The sequence below is a fragment of the Mustela nigripes genome, chromosome 14 (assembly GCF_022355385.1).
Source record: "Mustela nigripes isolate SB6536 chromosome 14, MUSNIG.SB6536, whole genome shotgun sequence".
NCBI lineage: Eukaryota > Metazoa > Chordata > Mammalia > Carnivora > Mustelidae > Mustela > Mustela nigripes.
The window spans coordinates 28,934,122-28,951,404 of NC_081570.1; the positions used below are offsets into that span (position 1 = coordinate 28,934,122).

The 17,283-nt window shown below is 50.1% G+C and overlaps 1 long non-coding RNA gene across 2 annotated transcripts in view; it reads left to right on the forward strand.

The window, feature by feature from the left end:
• LOC132001642 (uncharacterized) overlaps positions 1-16,664 on the forward strand; it is a 64,913-nt gene extending 48,249 nt beyond the window's left edge. For both annotated transcript variants that reach the window (XR_009399645.1, XR_009399646.1), the window contains exons 2-3: positions 10,681-11,075; positions 15,931-16,664. This is a non-coding gene — a long non-coding RNA (uncharacterized LOC132001642). The remainder of the gene's footprint in view (positions 1-10,680; positions 11,076-15,930) is intronic.
• Positions 16,665-17,283: the final 619 nt, after the last annotated feature.

Consider the following 17,283-nt stretch of genomic DNA (forward strand, 5'->3'; position numbering starts at 1 on the left):
CACGATCTTAATCTCACAAGTCCTGCGCTAGAGGCGATGGTCTCCATTGTACAGTTGAGGCATGGAGGATCCAGGAATTTAAATGACTTTCCCAAGATTGACGGGGCTACAATTCCAGCCTGGATCTTTCTGTAGCATCGCATTGCCTCCTGAGATGCTACGTAGGGTCTCTCCAGCTCTCGAGGACACAGTGGATGGCTGTGAGGGCATGGAGGGGGCTCCCATCTGGCTAAATGGCGGCCCGGGGATGTTCAGAGAGGGAGCACTGGGTCAGTCTGTGAAGGCCTTTAGAGGCAGCTTTGAGGCTCTGCCTTCACCCTGTTCTGACCAGTATAGGCCAAGGACCCAGAAGGAGATATAAAGGGTGTAGACCTGTCACAGCAGGAGGTGACAGAACAGAGAAAAAGGACAGAGCAAAACTCAGAGAGCACAGACGGGATCCTGGAAGATCTCAACAATGGAGAGTGATAAGGCGAATTTAGCATGATGAAATGTCATAGGGATAAATGTGGAGCCCATTTTGTCTACTGGAAAAAATGAGAAAGCAATTTAGGAGTTCAAAGGACAGTAAGTTCAGTATGAATCGCTAGGCTACATTAATAAAGGTATGGGGTTTGGGACAAGGGAGGGGGACCACTGTCCTGGCCCAGCCAGCTTTCTGCCCTGGAGTAGTCTCTAGTGTGCATATTTGAAGGCCGAGTGCTATTTTCTGCTTTCTCAGTTCTTCATCTTTTCAGGGGGAGTTTGTGGGGGATGGAGCAGAGCCCTTCTGGAGTTTGACCCTTGGATTCCACCCAGAGTAGCCCTCTGAAATGACAGCTTTGAAGGAGGGGAAATAGCCGCAGATTTCCTGAACTTGGGTCTGATCTTTATGCTAAACCTCCCTCATCTGGGAAGAGGAAAGGGCCAGTCCCTGAATGTTCAGGGACTGGGAGGGGTCCTGGTCCCCTTGGCCACTGGCCAGGAATGTCCACTCCCTTTCCAGCGGTCTCCTTCCCCTCTTGGAGCCTCATCCTGGAGGTCAGCATTCTGCCAGAAAGCCGGGCCGGGCCGGGCCAGATCTTCTGCGCTGGAGGTGGGCAGGAACAGAGAGCCTCGCGAGTTGCTCATGTCGGGGCTGGATCCCTGCTCGAGCTGGGGTGTCACCTGCCAAGCTGAATCGGGCACAGGAAGCGCCTGGCTGGGAGACATACTGTTTAATTTGGAGGTTCTGTTCCACTCTGAAATGCACTTCTTCTGGCAGCTGCGGTGAAGTGAAGCTGTTGAGCTTCCCTCTCTCCTGCCAGAATCACAGCCACTTTTTCCTGAGAAAGAAACAGGGCTGCAGATATGAAATACTTCTTTTCCTCTTAAATCTGTTTTTATAAGTTTTTTTTTCTTTTTTGCATGCACAGAAAAGTGAAACGGGTGCTATTAAAATAAACAAGGCATTTGAGATAGGAAGGTTAAAGCAGATTGTTAGGGGTGGGGAAGGGGGTTGGATACGCCCCGTGTTTCTGCACACAGGCTGCTCATCGCCTGTTGGAAATGGGAGGGAGAGAAAATGTCCACAAGTCTGCCCACCTCCCAGCCCAGAGGAGCTTTTCTCTCCAAGTGTCTTGGGGATTCACTGAGCAAGGCAGTGGGGAAAGGAGCTGTCATTTATTGAGAGCCCACTAAGTATTAGACCTGTAACATGGGTGACGTCATTCAGTCTGTAGAGCAACCCTGGGAGATAGGACCCATTTTAGAGATAAGGAAGGTCGAGGCACAGACGGATAAAGATTGAGCAGTCAGGGATCTACCAAACTGGGATCTGACCCTACATGGGCCTGACCTCAGATGTTCTTTTCACTATCCTCTGTTATCTTGAACAGTTGGGTATCAGCTGGAGGATGTAGAAGGAGAAGGAGGAGAAGGAAAATAAGAAGATGAGATATTGGTGTGTCCTACCTGGCAAGATGGGACAAGATACTGACCACTGTGAGTGAATCAAACTGTACTTGCTGGGTTCTGACCAATACAGGGGGTTTGGGAAAGGATGTGGGAGGTGGGTGGGTTTGGCTTGATAAACAGGGTGGGCTTCCTGGAGGTGGAATGCCCTGGAAGCTGAATGGAGGTGAGGGAATGGCCTTGTTGCTGTGTGAGCAGAGGCAGGAAAGATGCTAATCTAGCTTGGGTGTGCAGAGGTGAGTTGGGGTGGGGCAGTCAGGATGGTTGTGCTGGCATCAGGGGATCAGGGTGGAGAGTGTGTGGCTGAAAGAGTCCTGGGCTGAGATGCAGGTGCCTGCTCCTTGCCCTGCCTCTGCCACTGCTGACTTGCTGTGTGGTCTTGGGCAAATGCCTTTCCCTCTCTGGGCCAGAGATTTTCTTTCTATAAAATGATGGACTTGAACTAGAAGTCCCCTAAAGACCCTTGTAGGGTCCCACGAAGAGAGGTGGTGACTGTAAAATCCAGAAGGCTTTGACTGTGAGGACTTGGCATTAGAGTCACCATAAAATATTAGTCTGAAAGGCCCCCAGGAATCATCTTCTAGATCATCTTACTTCAGTCTTAAAGGAGTTTTCGAGGTGAAGAGAAGGGAAGTGGGAGGGGGAGGGAGTGTAAAATGGACAGGGCCAGGAGGATATGTAGAGGACTCTGTGTAGTCTGGTGTTGTTCCAGAATCAGCACCAATGTGTAGTAGACAAAGAGGAAAGGGATCAGATAGGAGTGGGAGATGAGGTCAGACCTTGGAGGACCAGGGACTTCCATTCCATGCTCTGGGTAATGAGGAGCCATGGACATGCTCAGAGGGCCGACTTTGACAGGTCACGTGGACAGCTTTGATGATGCAATTGACACGGGCTGGGAGTGGGTACAGGCCTGGGGGAGTGCCAGGAGGGCAGTTAGGGCATACTGCGTCCGCTCAGAGAGACATGGTGACAGTCTGAACCGTGGGACAGAGCAGGTATGTTACAGATAGCATCTGTTCAGGAGGAACCAGGACGTGGATGAGATAGGATTTGTTGATTGCTTATGTGTGAGGAGCAAGAAGAAGGAGAGTCAAGGGACCCCAGGGTTTCTGGCTTGGTGGTCCTCACCGAGACAGGAAACACTGGGGGAGGTGGGGGTTAGGTTTCTGGGGAAAGAAAATGAATGAATTCAGTTTTGGATTTGGTGAGTTTGAAGAGTCAATGTAATGGCTTTGTCATTTATTCGATGACTCATTTCTTCATTGATTCTTTCTGGAGCATTCAGTGCGTGCCGGGCTTGGCGAGACACTGCCTTCCTGGCAGCCTGGAGGGACATTCAGAAAGTTCTTCCTGATGTTGAACCTCAGTCTGCTGGACTTCGGCTGTCTGGTCTCCTTCTTCCCTTTGTGCTGCCCCTGGTTCAGGGAGCATGAGGCTGTGGACAGACGTGGGTTTCGAAAGTTGCCAAGAAGTGGATTTCAGGCCCGAGTGCCTTTTTGTAGAGTCTCATCTGTTGAGCGGGTTTAATAAACCTCACTTACAGCAGTGGTGTGCTGGCGTGCATTCCTGCTGGCTCCAGAACCGACCGAAGGGATCTCTTCTCAGCATTGTGGTCAGGGACGTCCCATGGGTGGCTCCAAGCTGGCCATGGTGGGAGTACTTACATCCCAGAACTGGGCAAATGCTGCAAATGGGGACTCTTTGTGTCTTCCAGCCTGCGTGTTGGGGAATGTTGATCCGTCTCTCACTGCTGCCGGACTCCTGGGGAAGATGCTGGGTGTCGGATGCCTGGCACAGGGCTCCCATGTGGGCACACCTGCTCAGCATACAGCAGGAGCCTCTTACGTGTGCCTACCTTCTCCTTTGACATCTCTCGTGTATGGGAAAAACTCTCGTTTCCTTCACTCCAAGCAACAACTCCCCTTCAGTCGGGGACTGTCCGCTCTTTTCTCAAAGGACACAGTTCCAGGGAACACTGCTGTCTCCTTTCCCCTTGGCCTCCACAGAGGGGCGGATGCCCCAGGAGGAGGATTTGGGAGTCTGAGGCATCTGGATTTAAATCTTGGCTCTGCCCCCTTGCCTGGTGTGTAATAACCCTGGGCGAGTTATTTAATCGCTCTGAACCTCAATTAAGTCACCTGTAAACTGAGGACGGACATGCCTCGCTCATTAAGTTGTTGTGGAGATGAAGTGAGGTAATGGGTGTGTGTGGGGGCGCGAGGACCTGGCAGCCAGGCTGCAGTTTCAGTGGGAGCTTGACCTAGGACGCTGCTCTCCTTCCCTGAGACGCCCAGTGGGGGCTTGGACTTGGGGGCGGGGGCTGGGGGCTGTTCTGACAGCGGGGTGAGGGGAGCAGCTGGGAGGTGAGAAGAGGAGTCGGGGCCGCATCCTTGGGAAAGCTATTTCCTGGTGGAACATGTAGGCCGGGAAGAGGCTGTGGGTCGTAGGACCCTCCAGATGTATTCCGAGTGCAGCAGAGGGGAACTCCCTGGGCCGCGGTTCACGCTTCCAGGCCCCTCACCTGCAGATCTGCAGATAAACGCCTACCAGCAGCTCGGCTCATGGGTTTCTGGGACGGCTGTGGCAGCCTGGGCTGCACTGATTTACCACCCCAGCCCCAAGCAGATTAAATCACCCAGAGTCATTTGAATTGTACCCAGCCTTGTCACACAAATCTTAGAAACTGCTGTCTGGCAAGAAAACTTTCTTTGTACTTTTTGGAGGAAGTCTAAGAGCTCTAGAAATTGGGGTGAAGTGGGAAAAAGGAGGTCGTGCCAGGGGGTTGGGTTTTTGCATCTTTGGGTTGGGCCTGAGTGGGTGGTTAGAGGACAGAGTGTGTGGGGGTGCATGTCTGTGTGAGAGAGAGGGAGAGCAAGCTTACTGCAGTGGCATTTGGGGCAACATCATTTCTGGCTTTGTGACACAGGGCAAGTCACTTAAGCTCTCTGAGTCTCAGAGGGTTGTTGTGAAGGTCGAAAGGGCTACCTTGTATAAAGTGTTTCGTAGACTTTATTAATCAGTTCTGTGATTACTAATTGGGAAGAACAGACAAATGACTCTATAAATAAATTCTATATGGCCGTGCTTACCATGTGTTGAGCAGAGAGTCTGGGAACTAAAAGGGATTGGGCACATTATCAGAACTCTGGGGCTTTAAAGGAAGCCCGAGTCCCAGGAGAGTGAGGCAGAAGAGGTTGTAATGCAGTTGAGGTCATTGACCCCTGACCCATATCCAATGGTTGTGTGGCTCTGGAGGGGAGTCCTGGGCGGCAATCAAGATAATCCTTCTCCCCCAGACCCATTTTTGGCACACGGGTTGTTTCTACACCAGTCAACACACAGTCACAAGGATTGGTTTATATTGGCCCAGTGAGATGAAGGCCAGAATTTTTGTTAGATGACTAGAGAAAGACATCCAATCTCTCTATCTGGATTTGAATGAGGTAGCTTGTGGATCTAATTCCTGGCAGGCATCTGGTGACTGGGAACACAACCGGAGACTATTATAAACATATGGAGGTGGGAAGAGCCTGAAACATCACAGAAAAATGTTGCTCCAGCCCTGATCAAACTGTGCCTGAAGGCTGTTGCATCTGGACTATTCTATTAAGTGAGCTGCTAAATCTACTTTATTAAATCCATTTAGATTTTAATTTTGTAGTACTTGTGATACATATAAATGCTGATACAGGGATCTGAGTGTAGAGTGAGGACCTGTGTGGTATTAGGCAGCCATTAGTGAGGAGAACATCTAGGATGGAGTAAAGGTTTGGGAGGGATGTGTGATGAGGGGGTGGTATGGGGTTATAGGAAGTCAGGCTGGAAGATAGTTGGAGTTGAATAATGGAAGATCTCAGACACGAGTTTAGAGTTTGGGCCTTCATTCTGTAGGCAGTGAGGGATAATTGCAGTCTTGTGAGCAGGGGAGGGTGTGGTAGAGTGCTATGAGCCCAGTGGTATTGGGAAGGTCAACCTAAGAATGGAATAGGGGTAGGATTGGAAGGAGGAGTTGGGGGCAAAGACCTAAAAACATCATCATTTACAGATATTGCACATAGCGTGTGGATTATCTAACTTAGTCCTCACAACTTCCCCCCTCCTTTTTTGGAATTTCAATGATCTTGAATAACTTAACAAGATTGTCTGGTTGCTAAATGACCGTCAGGACCTGAACCCAGGTCATCTGACTTCAAAGCCTGTACCCTTGTTCATCCCGTTTGTGATGACACAGATGACAAATTAATACAGGCTGGACCAGGATAGTGGTCACAGGAGTAGAAAGGATTCACAGGAGACATTAGGTTGGTGAAACCCTAGATATATTCTTATTAAAGTTAGAAACTAGACCATAGCAGCTGTTGTTATCAGTATTTTAAAAAACACTTTCCCTAAACTGCTAGGCATTATAATTAGACAAGAAATAAAAAAGATACATATTGGAAGAGGAGAGAAAATAATTCTAGTTTGCAGATAAGATGATTATTTATCTGGAAAACCCAAGACAATTTCCTGAAAACAGACAGAAAAAATAAAGTTTAGTAAAATGGCCAGTAACAAAACAATATACAAAAACTAATAGCTTTTCTATTTACAAAATGACTACCTAGAAGGTAAAATAAAAGGCCTTGTCCATACCATGAAGAAGAAAATAATAACACAAAATGTCTGGAAATAAACTTTATAAGAAACATGTAGAATTTGCATGAGGAAAAGCAGAAAGACCTCCTGAGGGATAGAAAAGAAACTTGGAGGGACGCCTGGGTGGCTCAGTTGGTTAAGCAGCTGCCTTCAGCTCAGGTCATCATCCCAGCATCATGGGATCGAGTCCCACATCGGGCTCCTTGCTCCGCAGGGAGGCTGCTTCTCCCTCTGACTCTGCCTGCCACTCTGTCTGCCTGTGCTCGCTCTCGCTCTCTCTCTGACAAATAAATAAATAAAATCTTAAAAAAAAAATAAAGAAAAGAAACTTGGATAATTATCCCTAGTTCTTGGGTGAAAAGATTTAATGCCATAAGTCTGTCCATGCTCCTTAAGTGAATGTACAAAATTAAGATAATCCAATCAATACTCCAACAGGATTTTTAAAAATTTATCAAAAATAATATAAAGCTAATCTGAAAAAGTAAAAAAGTAGAGTAGCTAAGGGAAATTTTTGAAAAGAAAAATGATGAATATTTACCCTCTCAGGTATTAAAATGTTTTATAAAGGGACAATAATTAAACTTCTTATGTAAGCATAGATCACTGGGACAGAATACAGAGCTTGGAAAAGATACAAGTATTTAAGGGAATTTTGTGTATGATAAAATGGTATTTCTATCGAGTTGGGAAAATATGGGCTATTTTAACCAACTAAGCCACCCAGGCATCCCTAATATAGGCTATTTTATAAATGGTGCTGGCATGGGCCAGCCATTACAACGCAAGCTGGTTTTCTGTCTTACTCCAATAAGACCAAGCCCTGAAGACTACAGAGTATTCATGAATACAAATGAATAAATATGAATGACTATTTTGGTCATCTTAAGTTAGGGACTTTCCTTCTAAACATGCTGGGATACTCAGAAATCATAAAAGAAAAGATTGATAAATTTGAATATATGAAGATTAAAAATTTAAGTACCAGAAAGACCATTAAAAGAAAACTGAAGAAAGGGAAAGCATATATGAGAGATAATTGTTTAATCTGATCTCAAATATGCAAAGAACTCTTACCATTCATTAAGAAAAAGATAAATATCTAATTAGAAAAATGGGCAAAAGACACGAACAGGCAATTCACAAAGAAAATAATTACAAGTGACCAAAAACAAAAACAAAAACAAACCAAAAAAACCCCCAAACAACAAAAACCCATGAAAAGATACTCATTTACTTTCATTAAAAATTTAAGGAAAGACAGTAAAAATGAGTGTCTTTTGCTGTCTAATTTGGCCAAACATCGAAACCCGGGGCTGGAGAGGGTGTGGGCAGACATGCTGGTGTTAATGAGAAGTACATTGTTGTACATTTGCTGAAAGGGCAGAGAGGCATAATTGGAAATAGCATATTCTTTAAAAAAAAAAACACATTTATTTGACAGAGATACATTAAGAGAGGGAACACAAGCAGGGGAGTGGGAGAGGGAAAAGCAGGCTTCCCACTGAGCAGGGAGCCTGATGTAGGACTTGATTCCAGCACCATGGGATCATGACCTGAAACAAAGGCAGACACTCAACAACTGAGCCACTCAGGAACCCTGGAAATAGCATACTCTTATCGCAGCAATTTCATTTGTAGGACTTTATCCTAAGGAGGTAATTGCACAAGATAAACAAAGAGATAAGCGCATGGATATTTACTACAATATTGTTTACAACAATGAAGTCTTGACAACATTCTAAAGGATCAATAGAGACCCAGCTAAATAAAGTCTGATACTACATACAATGGAATACTATAAAGTAATTAAAATAATTTTGTAGAGCTCTATTTATTGACATAGAAAGATGTCTATGACATATTGTTGAGAGAGAAAAGCAGGTGTCAGTGAGAACAGTATGTATAATACAATCCCTCATTTATAAATTATATACATAGATCTCAGTGTGTATATATGCATAGAGATATGTCTGGAAGGCTGTTCACCAAAATGCTGGAGTGGTTATATCTGGGTGGTAGGATTTTGAGTGATTTTTACTTTCTTTTTCATACTTTTAAGTATTGGTTTGATTTTTTTTTTTATATACTGATGATATATCATGTTCTTCAGTCAGAATAAATGATAAAGCTATGTTTTTAATTTGGAAATTAGATAAATATTAAATAAGAGGACTTGGTACGTGGTGGTTTCGTGGATGCAGTTAAGGAGTCAAGACGCAGGCCAGGAATGTGATCCTTGAGCCTGATTATGCATTGTGGAAACCCCAGCGTGGGAGCCCATTCTGGAGGAGAGAGAAGGTGCTGGGTTTTCAGACCTTTGGCTCTTGGCGGTGGCCTGTAGGCAGCAGGACTGATCCTAGGAGGACATGTGAGGGGCTCAGGGGGCTTTTACCAAGGACCAAGCTGTGGACGAGATCTCAGAGGGAGGGTGTGCCTCGGTAGGAGCAGAAGAAGGCTGGAAAATCGGGGCCCGGAACATGGCCGCATTGATGAAGTGGGAGAAGAGCCGTATGAATGGTCGGGAAGGTGAGGAACCACCGGGGACACAGATCGCCTTGGAAATCCACGGGGCGGGCGGGGGTGGGGGGTGAATTTCCAGAGAAAGGTCCACCATAACTAATGCTGCAGAGGCACTTGGCAACAGGGCAAGTCCGGTATAGGACTTGATAAAAAGGAGTCTGTTGGTGACCTTGGAGGGAGCAGTTTGGGTGGGAGAATGGGGCCATGCGTGGGCGTATTATGTGTGGGTGTTTGTTATGGGAGAAAAGAGCATGCTAGCTCGGGAAAGTAGATTGGAGGGAAAGGGACTGAGCTTTGTTGGAGGAATGACATGAACCGGCGTGGGCACCGCCGTGCCCCTAACCCCAACCCTAACGGGCATCACTAACCAGCCTATAGAACCTGAGGAAGTTTCGACGATGCCTTTTTCCCAACAGCCAGGCCAGGGAACCACTAGAATCTATTGGACTGGGCCAGTGAGATGAGCCTCTTCTCCATGCCTGGGCTTGAACACATACTTGAGGGATGATGAGAAGGCAGGCACAGAAGGAGTGATTAAAGGTACAGGAGAGGGGAGGCCTGGTGGAGCCAGGGTCCCCTGGTGCAGGTGTGGGCTATGGCCTGGGCCCCGCAAGCCTTCCGGGTCTTGGAGCCCAGCATGACTGGGGTGCTCTGTCTGTGAGTCTGTGGGGACTAGATGCTGGGACAAGTGTATTCTTTGGGTGATGCCGTGAAAAAGCCTGACTGCATGGGAATTACTAGTTGGTGCCCAGATATTTTGGGGGCACACCATGACTTACCATCACGCTGTCCAAGGAAGACATGGCAGGAACAGCAGGGATAGAGGGAGTCTGAGAGCAGGGTCCGAGAGCAGAATAAGGAATTGAGGTTCAATTGTGGCTTGTGGGGGGACTTTCAGGGGAGACGCTCAGTGGGGTTCAGCGCTTATCCTCCCGGTGGTGTTTTGATCACATCAGTGGGAAAATGGAATCTTGGAGAGTGAAGGTAAAGGCTCTTCTGGATGGTTGGTGGCCAGAGCTTGTCTGGAGTTGTGGAGGGACGTGGGCACATGGCAGAGCTCACTTGTAGCGGGGGACCAGAGTGGGGAGAGGCCCAGCAGGCATCATGCCCAGTGGAGGAGAAATGTTGAAGGAGCTCAGGCCAAGGAATTAAATGTTTGCTCTTAACGTGCCGAAGCCGTGTTTCCTAAAATATGCTTTTTAGATGAGGTTGTTCTGCAGAAAAGGCTTCTGTGAGCAAAGACATTAACCCTCAGCTTTATGCGTGTGAGCACAGGAAAGGCTCAGGTATGTCCTTTTTAAAAAAAAATATTTTATTTACTTATTTGAGAGAGAGAGGCGGTGGGGAGCACAAACAGGGGGATGGAGCAGAAGGAGAAGGAGACTCCCTGACGAGCAGCGAGCCCGAAGCGGGGCTCGATCCTAGAACCCTGGGATCATGACCTGAGCCCAAGGCGGATGCCCAGGAACCCCAGAGGCCCCATGGCTCAGAGAAGTCCTGCAGCAAAGAAACTGATGTAGAATTTCCCCAAACTTACTTAACCACAGCAAATTTTTCAATTCAACACCCATTTACCTTTTGCAGGACTCGTGGTTGACCTGGGACAGATGGAGTGACCTGTCCTGTGCGGTCCCAGGGACGAGGTTTGGGCCAATTCAGGCATGTGGCGAAGAGGCAGATTTTGGTTCAGTTCCAGGAAGAACTTTCCAACAGTTGCTGATACTTTAACCATGAAGGAGGCGAAAAAGGAGTTTCAGTCCCCGGAGACCTTGAGCAGAACACGGACTTGCCAAGGAAAGCTGTAGAAGGGAGCCAGGCTCCAGATGGGTGTCCTCCTTGATTTCTGGGGGGTCCAAGAACCCCGAGAGCGCAGCTCCCCAGAGGTGGTGCTGCTCCCTTGGAGCCTGTCCCCTGGCTCATGTTGCTACGTACTCAGCCCAAGAGTACTTGCAGTGCTTGAAATGAGCAGTTCTGTGAAGGTAAGAAGCGAACACATAAATATTCTCATTAAGTCCCAAATACACATCCCAAACTTTACATAATCGGAGCAGCAGCTGGAGACGCCCACAACCCTAATTGCTTTTCTGTACTAAGAGAACGTCCTCTCTCCAGCTCCACTTATTCCATTCATTTAGGCAATTACGGGACGGAGCCAGCTGTGGCCGACTGGTGGGCAGGCGAGGCCGGTTTGTAACACCACGGAGTGGGTGCCGCCATGAGGATGGGGTGCCGAGGGGGCTGAAACGTCTCTGCTCTCTTCATGGGGCGCAGGGCCTAGGGATAGGAGGCCAGCCACTCAGCGCTTGTCCTCATCCCAACGGGCCCAGACTGAGCTGCTGGAACAGGAGGCCTGACCTCCTGGGGGCATGATGAGCAAGGTCGGGGCAACAGAAAGGACCCCAGGATGTGGAAAAGGCCTGGGAGGGGAATGGATGGAGGAAAATGCCTCTGTTGGCCAAACTGCTCAAGAGGCCATCTCTGAATCTTGTGCTGGGTTGGAACACTTGGCCTGTCTCGTCAGCCAAGGCCCCGGACCCCCCAAGCTCACAGCCCTGGGGAGGGGCGCGGGGAAGCAACCTTGGGCAGGAAAAGGACTGGCATCCAGGCAAGCTTTCAGGATGGGGAGGCTGGGGACGGAGAGCCAGACTCTGTCCTAGGGAAAGGGGTCACAGAAGAGCTCCTGAAAGAAGAGATAATAGGATTGACCCCAAGAGGGGAGAGTCACCTGCATTTGGGGTGTCCCCTTCTGCAAAATGGAGCCAAGGTGACCGTGGACTTCTAGGCCCCAAAGGGACACCCATTTTGTCCCCCAGCCTCTGGGCTCTGGTCACCATCCAGGAGACCCTCTTGAGATTCCTTCCCGGAGCTCTCGGCCGGGAGCTGGGTCCTCGGTGGTCGGCCAGAATGGTCACCCTTGAATGATTGGCTTGAGCCCCTCTTTGGAGGGGCGCTGGGGAGGGCTGGGCCCCAGGCGCGCTGCCCACCAGGCTTCCCGTGGGTGGCGGGTGTCACTTTTCTTCCTGGTTCTCTCGGAGCAGCCAGCTCCGTTCCCCCAGCCCCGAGTGGCGGCTCCTTGGGCCGGAAACAATGTGCTTTCTCCACGCCTGGGAGTGGAAGTCAGCAGTTTGGCACCGTCTGGCTGGCAGCCTCCACCGGCTTCCTTTGGCACTTTATTGGCAAAGGCGGTGACATTTCTTTCAGTTGGGTGGGTGGAGCTGTTATGCAGACTCCCGCTCTCCTCATTCGCCAGATGAATATTCATGACTCAGGCAATCTGTACCAGCCAGACTTTCCTGAGGGCGGCAGCTTTTCTTCTCTTCCTCTCTCTCTTTTTCTTTCTCCTTCTCTCCTTCCCAGCTCTTTGGAAAGCTGGAGTACAGCTATATTTAATTTACAAATACGGAGCTATTTAGCTTGCCTTTTGGGGTGCGGGCATTGGGGAGGAGATGCTGGGGACGGGAGCAGTGGTGGAAGCCTTCTGTACCTGACTCTGGGCTGCTGGGTCCCCGTGTCCAGCACCCGGGCCCCAAATCCTGGGAAGCTTTATGGGTCTGAGGCTCCCTTCGAGCTTGGCCTCTTGGTGCCCACGTGCCCGAAGGGGTGGCAGCTCTGTGCCGCCTCATTCCGCGCTGGCCGCTGAGGTCAGCATGGAAATCAGAGGAAGCGTGATCCTTTCCTTCTCAAAGCACAGCAGGCCCCAACACTGTAGCATTGCTCCCCCCGAGCCCCCTGCCATGCTCTCCTGCTTGTTAAGGCCCACCCAGACCTTGCTCTGAGCCCTAGACAAAAACCCAGAAGGCACCAGGGCGTTTGCTAGTCGTTGCTTTCCTAGAGAAAGAACGAGTCACTCCTCGGGGTCTGATTCCCTGGGGCTACACCTGCTCCCTTTCTAGGAAGGATGTCCATCTCGCTTCTCTGGTCTCCCATCGAGGTATCAGAAGCTCTGGCAAAGGGCTCCGAATTTCCAGAATTTGCCAGGGAATTTGGTCTTAGCAAGGATGTTCTCGTGTATATCTTGTGTGTGTGTGTGTGTGTGTGTGTGTGTGTGTGTGTGTGTATGTAAATATTTATGCACAGCTTAAGTGAGTCTGTATGCCTACATCTATGTTCAAGTGTTTGAGTGTGTGTCTGTATGTGTAAGGGCGTGAATGTGTATGTGGCGGGAAGTCTGGGAATGTCTGCATGTGCGAATGTGCCTCTCTACTTAGAGTTGTGTGTGTATCTCTGTGGGTCTGGGGTGTTGTGTGTAAGGGTGCTCCTGGGGGGCAGAGGCTTGTGGGTGTGGTGTGTGTGCGTGCATGTCCAAGTGAATTGTAGATGTGTGTACAAGTGTATGTGTGCATCTGAGAGTGTGGGAAAGTGTGTATGCGTATGTGTGTGTGTGTGTGTGTGAGAGAGAGAGAGAGAGAGAGAGAGAGAAAGGGTGCGATTCCCCCTGACCTCCATTCCCTTCTAAACCTCATCCTCTCTAGCGAGGTGGAGGGAGACATCCCCCCCTTTGCAAGTGTTACAGATTCTATCCAAGGACGGGAACAGAAGGCTTCCCAGCACAGAGCGTCCTGAAATTACTTTATATTCCCCCCTCCTTGTTTCATCTAATCAAAATAGCAGCGTTGGGCTCACCCATTCTCCCTGCCCACCACTTGGCCCCAGGGGAGGGAGTGAAGCGGGCCATCTTGTCTGACCTCCTCTGAGAGCACCTTGCAGACCCAAGCCAAGGAGCTGTCTTCCAAATCTCCTCATTCCACGGCCCATGCTTCAGTGGCAAGAGCCAGCTGCCTCCCCGCCTGCCAGCAACCGCGGAGCTCTTCCAGAACCCACATCCAGGCTCAGCCTCATTTACAAATATGCAAATTTGCATCTTTTCTGGTATGCAAATGGGGACATGACAAATAGCTAATTAGGGTCAAAAGAAGCACTCTGAACCAATTAGTTGGAGGGTCGATTCCTTTCTGCTGGGAGGAGACTGGCCCCTCTTGCCCGCCCCCCGCTTCACTGGCTCCCCCAGGCCCACACACTCTGGCCTGGCCCAGCTGGCAGGGGGCCAGGGGTGGTCCAAGAGCACTGAGACAGGAGTCGAGGCTTGAATCCCACTCCCACTCTGGCTCTTAGCTGTGTGACCCTGGATGCACTCGCCGGAACTTCGGTGTCTCCCTCTGTGAGACAGAGCAACGGCAGGGACCTGTCCCTGAACCTGCACCCCAGTGTAGGTCATGAGATCGCGGAGGTGGGGGGAACCTAGGATGTCAATAGCCTTTGGAAATAGTGCTAAAATGCCTCTGATAGGCACACCGCCCATGTTCTTCCAAAGCATTCAGTTGCCCCATCCGCCCTCGGAATTAGATGAATTAGAGGTAGCGACAGCACGGCAGCGAATGTCAACCTAGCTGCCAACTCTGGTCAATTACGCATGTCTGCCTGGAGCGGTGCACGGAGAAGGATGTCCAGGCCAAGTCTGGGTTCCCCCGAAGAGACTGTGATCGATTAATGATGTCTGCTGTGGGCAAGGGATGGGACCGGCAGCTTCTGCGCTGCGTATTTCCTGACCGGGAACGACCTGGAGTTTGCAGCGGGCACCGGGGTTACCGTCCTGTCTGCTCCCTGCAGTTCCCCTTCTAGAGCTCTGCTCCCTAGTGTAACACAGGGGCAGTTCGCCCTGTGTCTCCGAATTACTTTAAGACAAAGACAAGAGAAGGTGAAGCAAAACCTCTCTTTCATCCGGGACGTGATACGGACACTTGACATCGTCAGCGGAACGGGCACATTGTCCCATTTCAGAGGTGGGGAAGCCGAGGCCTACAGAGGGTGGATGACTTGGAGTTGAGGGAGCAAGCCTTGCCAGGCAGGCCTGCACGGCAGCTGAGGCTGCTCTTCTCTCTGCCACTACAGGATCTTGGCTCCCTCCCGCCGCCCCCGCGCTGCTGCCCCAAGCAGGCTCCAGCAAGCTTCACTGGCCTGGCTCCACAGCTGGGTGTGAAATGTGGCTGAGTCGGCACCTGGGAGAGTGGGGCAATTGCCTTCCAGGAGCCTGGGGCCTGGCGGGGGGCCAGCAGGCGGACAGGAGATGTGGCAGGGCCTGAGTACCTGGAGGAGCCAACCAGGGCTTGGTAGCTGGCAGGGGTGGGTCAGGGGAGCACCTGGCTTGAAGCTGGTCAGCTCAGGGATGCTGAGCCCCTGTGCATGTGCCTGCATATTGACTATGTCCTTGTGCGTGCCTGTGTGTGTGTGCACGCAGCCCAGGGTACATCCGGGAACATGTGTTCTTAATAATGTGCATATATGCATCACATATCAATATAAGGATAGATAGATCTAGGTAGTTGTGCACATCTGTGTGTCTGGGTGTGTGTGTGTCTGCACATCTGTGTGTAGGTGAACAGCTTGCGTGTACACATCTGTCAGTTTCTGTGTATGTGTGTTTATACATATCCACTTGTATGAACGGGTGTCTGTGTGTATGTATCTTTCACTGCATGTGCAGCTGTGTGTCCGTTCTGATGCACGGCTGCCCCCTCTGCCAGGATCTGTGGATATGACTCCACACCTTTCTGTTGTCATCGATGTAAGCATCGCTGTTCAGCATGTGTATCCTCTCCGGGACCCTTGTACTTCTGTGTGCATTGTCAGTATCTAGAAGTCTGCCCTTTGCATGCATTAGTGAGTGCTTCCTTGGCTGTGCCCCTCGGCAGGTGCATTTCTGGGTATGGACATCTACCTGTGAGGGTGTTGGTATCGACTTCCGAATGCAGGCATGGCTGCATCAAGGTGAGCAGGATGGACTCTTGCATGTAGCTGCCCTAACTCCCTTTCTCCACTTTTCTCTCCTTCATGCAGCTCGCTCTTGTAGATCCGGCCCAGGCTGCTGTGGCGATAACAGATGAGACTTGGAAGCCCACTTCAGCCTCTGGAGGGGGGGCTCCCTACATCCATCTCCCATGTGGACTCAACCTCAGAGCCACACAAGCTCCTGGCCTTTTAAAGTTATCATCTCGCCCGCTGCATATTAATCCTCACCCCCAGCAGCAGTGAGAGCGAGATCAGAAGACCTTTTCTCCTTTCCTTTGTGGTGTCCCTCCCAGCCCTCTTTCCTGCTAAAGGGAGGCCTGACCACCTGCTGGAAGATCTGTTGGCTTGGTCTTTGGAGCATGTGTGCCCCAGCTCAACTGTTTGTTGATGATCCCTCTGCCATCAACTGGAACTTTTCTGGGATGTGACTTGGGGCTCCCTGACCCCTGTCTGGGTTTGGATTCTAGGTTTCCCCGACTAGACCTCCCTGCCCAGTTGCCTCAGTCCCTTCCCAGGCAGCCTCACCTGGATATGGTTCCCTGCACGTGTGGCTGTCCTGCAGGGACAGGGACTGTCTTCCCTACCTGCCCCAGGCTCCCAAGCCCCAGCTCACAGATGTGCTGGAACAGGAGTGTGATGGATCATTCCGGTGCCTCAGCTCTTATCTTGCCGTCATCAAATGCCTCCCCTCCCCTGACAGTCCTCTCCCTTCACCGATGGTTTTGGATGGAATTTAAAATAAAAAAAGATTGATTAAAAGTTGGAAACTGTGTGAGTGAAAATAAAAGCACTTAAGACCAATAAGTATCATTCGAGCTTTAATGTATAGAGAAAGCTGGGTAAGATGACATTTTAGGGACACTTCTCTGCTGGTAAGTATCCTGACTTTGTTCCCCTCTCTTGGGGTCTTTCGGCTAGATGTCCTCCTTGCTGGAAGCCTGCCCAGGCCGGCGCCGAAGCGGAGTGTGAAGAAGTTGGGCTTCAGACTGGGATAAGACCGTGTTGACTCACTCACTGGCTGTGTGACCTTTCTGGACCCGAGTTTCCTTTTCTGTCCTTTTCAACGATGGGGACAAATGACGTGCTTCATAGGTCGGTTGTGCAGAAATAACGCCAGAGCCATCAGCAGTGCCTGCGTTCAGTATTCCCCCTTTAGAACACCGCCACCTCCACCGCCACTGTCCCAGCAGAAGGCTGCATCAGTATTCTCCCTGCTCCTCGGTGGTCTGGTCCCTCACAGCAGCCATGCTGATCCTGTTAACATTCAAGTCCTAGCACATCACTTGCCTGCTCAGGACCTTCACTCCTTCCACCTCCTGTGGAGGAAAGTCGAAGTCATCACAGCAGCTTTTCCAGCCTCACATGCTCAATCTCCCTATGTGTGAGGGTCTCTGTTTCCTC